The sequence below is a fragment of the Bubalus bubalis genome, chromosome 2, assembly GCF_019923935.1.
Source record: "Bubalus bubalis isolate 160015118507 breed Murrah chromosome 2, NDDB_SH_1, whole genome shotgun sequence".
NCBI lineage: Eukaryota > Metazoa > Chordata > Mammalia > Artiodactyla > Bovidae > Bubalus > Bubalus bubalis.
In genome coordinates, this window is record NC_059158.1 from 130,956,377 (window position 1) to 130,961,994 (window position 5,618).

Genomic DNA, 5,618 nt, shown 5'->3' on the forward strand with positions numbered 1-5,618 from the left:
TAGGTGCCCAATATGCTACTGGAGATCAGTGGAGAAATAACTCCAGGAAGAATGAAGGGATGGAGCCAAAGCAAAAAGAATACCCAGCTGTGGATGTGACTGGTGATAGAAGCAAGGGCTGATGCTGTAAAGAGCAATATTGCAGAGGAACCTGGAATGTCAGGTCCATGAATCAAGGCAAATTGGAAGTGGTCAAACAAGAGATGGCAAGAGTGAATGTCGACATTCTAGGAATCAGCGAACTGAAATGGACTGGAATGGGTGAATTTAACTCAGATGACCATTATATCTACTACTGTCAGCAGAAATCCCTTAGAAGAAATGGAGTGGCCATCATGGTCAACAAGAGTCTGAAATACAGTACTTGGATGCAATCTCAAAAACGACAGAATGATCTCTGTCCGTTTCCAAGGCAAACCATTCAATATCACAGTAATCCAAGTCTATGCCCCAACCAGTAACGCTGAAAAAGCTGAAGTTGAATGGTTCTATGAAGACCTACAAGACCTTTTAGAACTAACACCCAAAAAATATGTCCTTTTCATTATAGGGGACTGGAATGCCAAAGTAGGAGGTCAAGAAACACCTGGAGTAACAGGCAAATTTGGCCTTGGAATACGGAATGAAGTAGGGCAAAGACTAATAGAGTTTTGCCAAGAAAATGCACTGGTCATAACAAACACCCTCTTCCAACAACAGAAGAGAAGACTCTATACATGGACATCACCAGATGGTCAACACTGAAATCAGACTGATTATATTCTTTGCAGCCAAAGATGGAGAAGTTCTATACAGTCAGCAGAAACAAGACCAGGAGCTGACTGTGGCTCAGATCATGAACTCCTTATTGCCAAATTCAGACTGAAATTGAAGAAAGTAGGGAAAAGCACTAGACCATTCAGGTATGACCTAAATCAAATCCCTTATGATTGTACAATGGAAGTGAGAAATAGATTTAAGGGCCTAGATCTGATAGATAGAGTGCCTGATAAACTATGAATGAGGTTCGTGACATTGTACAGGAGACAGGGATCAAGACCATTCCCATAGAAAAGAAATGCAAAAAAGCAAAATCGCTGTCTGGGGAGATCTTACAAATAGCTGTGAAAAGAAGGGAAGCGAAAAGCAAAGGAGAAAAGGAAAGATATAAGCATCTGAATTCAGAGTTCCAAAGAATAGCAAGAAGAGATAAGAAAGCCTTCTTCAGTGATCAATGCAAAGAAATAGAGGAAAACAACAGAATGGGAAAGACTAGGGATCTCTTCAAGAAAATCAGAGATACCAAAGGAACATTTCATGCAAAGATGAGCTTGATAAAGGACAGAAATGGTATGGACCTAACAGAAGCAGAAGATATTAAGAAGAGATGGCAAGAATACGCAGAAGAACTATACAAAGAAGATCTTCACGACCCAGATAATCACGATGGTTTGATCACTGACCTAGAACCAGACATCCTGGAATGTGAAGTCAAGTGGGCCTTAGAAAGCTTCACTACGAACAAAGCTAGTGGAGGTGATGGAATTCCAGTTGAGCTATTCCAAATCCTGAAAGATGATGCTGTGAAAGTGCTGCACTCAATATGCCAGCAAATTTGGAAAACTCAGCAGTGGCCACAGGACTGGAAAAGGTCAGTTTTCATTCTAATCCCAAAGAAAGGCAATGCCAAAGAATGCTCAAACTACCACACAATTGCACTCATCTCACACGCTAGTAAAGTAATGCTCAAAATTCTCCAAGACAGGCTTCAGCAATATGTGAACCGTGAACTTCCTGATGTTCAAGCTGGTTTTAGAAAAGGCAGAGGAACCAGAGATCAAATTGCCAACATCCGCTGGATCATGGAAAAAGCAAGAGAGTTCCAGAAAAACATCTATTTCTGCTTTATTGACTATGCCAAAGCCTTTGACTGTGTGGATCACAATAAACTGTGGAAAATTCTTCAAGAGATGGGAATACCAGAACACCTGATCTGCCTCTTGAGAAATTTGTATGCAGGTCAGGAAGCAACAGTTAGAACTGGACATGGAACAACAGACTGGTTCCAAATAGAAAAGGAGTTTGTCAAGGCTGTATATTGTCACCCTGTTTATGTAACTTATATGCAGAGTACATCATGAGAAATGCTGGACTGGAAGAAACACAAACTGGAATCAAGATTGCCAGGAGAAATATCAATAACCTCAGATATGCAGATGACACCACCCTTATGGCAGAAAGTGAAGAGGAACTCAAAAGCCTCTTGATGAAAGTGAAAGTGGAGAGTGAAAAAGTTGGCTTAAAGCTCAACATTCAGAAAACGAAGATCATGGCATCTGGTCCCTCCACTTCATGGGAAATAGATGGGGAAGCAGTGGAAATAGTGTCAGACTTTATTTTTCTGGGCTCCAAAATCACTGCAGATGGTGACTGCAGCCATGAAATTAAAAGACACTTACTCCTTGGAAGGAAAGTTATGACCAACCTAGATAGCATATTCAAAAGCAGAGACATTACTTTGCCAACAAAGGTCTGGCTAGTCAAGGCTATGCTTTTTCCAGTTGTTATGTATGGATGTGAGAGTTGGACTGTGAAGAAAGCTGAGCACTGAAGAATTGATGCTTTTGAACTGTGGTGTTGGAGAAGACTCTTGAGAGTCCCTTGGACTGCAAGGAGATCCAACCAGTCTATTCTGAAGGAGATCAGCCCTGGGATTTCTTTGGAAGGAATGATGCTAAAGCTGAAACTCCAGTACTTTGGCCACCTCATGCAAAGAGCTGACTCATTGGAAAAGACTCTGATGCTGGGAGGGATTGGGGGCAGGAGGAGAAGGGGACGACAGAGGATGAGATGGCTGGATGGCATCACTGACTCAATGGACGTGAGTCTCAGTGAACTCCGGGAGTTGGTGATGGACAGGGAGGCCTGGCGTGCTGCAATTCATGGGGTCGCAAAGAGTCGGACACGACTGAGCGACTGATCTGATCTGATACTACTCTATGAGGCGGAGAAATAACATCACTAAATGGGGGACAGAGCTCAGGGGAATTGGGGACTTCAAATCTGGACATACAAGTGAAAACAGATATGGCGTTTGACTGAGTTCAGCAGCTCTAGAGAATTAGTATTTAGTCAGTGGTTATAGGGTTTTGTGATGGCTCAGATGGTAAAGAATCTGCCTACAATGCCAGAGACTCGGGTTCAACTCCTGGGTTGGAAAGATGCTCTAGAGAAAGGAATGGCTACCTGCTATTCTTGTACCACAGCTCCAAAGAAAGATTCCAGCTCTCTGCCTCTCACTAGCTGTAAGATTTCACGTAAGATGACTTCTAGTCTCTATGGGCTCGTTTTCTGGTTGGTTTAATGTTCTTAACAACAGGCCTTGCCTTAAAGTCTTATTACAAAGATTTGACAAAGGCGATCCATGAAATGATCTTAGAACAACATTTGGTATAGGAAGAAGGCGATGGCACCCCACTCCAGTACTCTTGCCTGGAAAATCCTATGGATGGAGGAGCCTGGTAGGCTGCAGTCCATGGGGTCACTAGGAGTCGGACACGACTGAGTGACTTCACTTTCACTTTTCACTTTCATGCATTGGAGAAGGAAATGGCAACCCACTCCAGTGTTCTTGCCTGGAGAATCCCACGGACGGGGACCCAGGTGGGCTGCCATTTCTGGGGTTGCACAGAGTAGGACACAACTGAAGCAACTTAGCAGCAGCAGCAGCAGAAAATAGGAGCAGTAGTAGTATATCAACCATTTACATTATTGGTTCTGCAGTATTAAGTAACAGTAATAGTAGTATCATAGCCATTATCATTATCATACTGGAAAAGGCCAACATAGTGGAATATCTGGGAAATAATAATTATGTATTCCCTATGTAATCAAGGAAAATAAATTGTATTACAGGTGTGTTTTCTAAATTGTGTTGTAACTCATTAATGAGTTAACTGAGTGAGTTGCCAGTAGCACTTTTGAGAAGTGTCAAAGAATGAATAGACAACAGCAGAGGACATTGCTTCCTAAAATAGCTGTTTCCATCACATGTATGTACATGTATTTATATATATTATACTGAGTCACCATGGAAAACACATTTCTTCTCCTGCACTGTTCTTTCAATTTACTGAACTATGAGCTCTTTGAAGGCAGGATGATGTTTCAATTGTCTTTCAATTCTTAAAAAATCAAGCATAGGACTAACTGCAAGGCAGACATCGGTAAATCTATTTCCAATAAAAAGAGACTGATGGGTGGAAAAACACAAGTGAATTCTAGACTACTTCATTGAGTGCTGGATATAAACCACTATTTTTGAGGTGTACTGAGTGGAGGCAGAAAAAGAGTTAACTCCTAGACACCATCTTCCAGGCCTATATGTGTAAACAAAACATTAAAACCATGAGACTGTGATGCAAGAGAATATCCTTTAGTTTATTTAACAAATATTAGATGAGTACCTCCTACATAAATAGCACTATTCTAGGAATAGAGGGCAGAGTACTGAGCAAAGAACTTATTCAGATGTAACTTAAATTCTGATGAAGATATAAAATAAGCAATCAGATGAATAATATAACATTAGTTGTGATATGTGATGTGGAGGGAAACAAGCAGAGGAAAGAGGAAGAGAGATGAGGCTAAGAAAGGCCTCCCAGGAGCTGGTGTTTGAGCACAGACTCAACTGAAATAAAGTGTTGATCCACACAGCTCTCCTGGGGAAAGTGTTACAAGCAAAGGAAATAAAAGAGCAAATGTCTACAGATGGGCTTGTTTCAGACACCTGGAGAAGAACAGAGGCCCCTATTGTTGGAGATGAGAGAATGCAGTGTGTGTGTGTGTGTGTGTGTGTGTGTGTGTGTATTCAGCTTCCAAAGTGCTGTGCATGATAATCTAGGCATGTTACCGAACCAAATTTGGGTCTGCTCACCTGTGAATAGTAAAGCCAATCTAGTTAAAGGAAGCACAGCATTTGCTTCAAGAACCAAGCAAAGAGAGCAGGCAGTTCATGCTCAAAAGATCCCAACTCCCCCACACTGATGGCTTTCAGGGAAGGGGTTTTAAATGCAGTGTAAGGGAGGGGGGTTCAGGGTGTGTGATTAGCTCATGCACAATTCTCAGATTGGTTGGCATCAAGGTGAAGTTTCAAACATCATCAACCTGGTTTCAACCAGTCTAGGGTCTCTGTGCTTGTGTCAGCTCTTCATTTGTCGGGGGCCTGGGTCTACTTCCTATTAAAATGACTTAGGAATGTGTGTCAGGCCTTCACCTATCTTTCAGGGAACTGTGAGTTCTGTGAGGCTGGTTTAACATATAAGTTGCTACCATTTCCCCAGACTATTCTTTGTTTCTACATCTACATGTTCTAACCATTAGGTCTTGAGTCAGACTTTTAAGACTTGAAGGTCTGTGAGACTAAAGCCTTTTACTTAAAAGGACAAGGACACAATATTGTACACAGTTTCTGGCTAAGAGGACAATGACTACTTGGTAAGAAAGGAAGTGTGTGCAAAGAATTACTGTTATGTACCAATGATGTTTATTCCCTTGTGGAACCCTGATGGCAGCCACCAGGACAACAATAGTAGCTTAATAATGTGTCGATCACTACCTTCAGCACTTGTGTATACAAA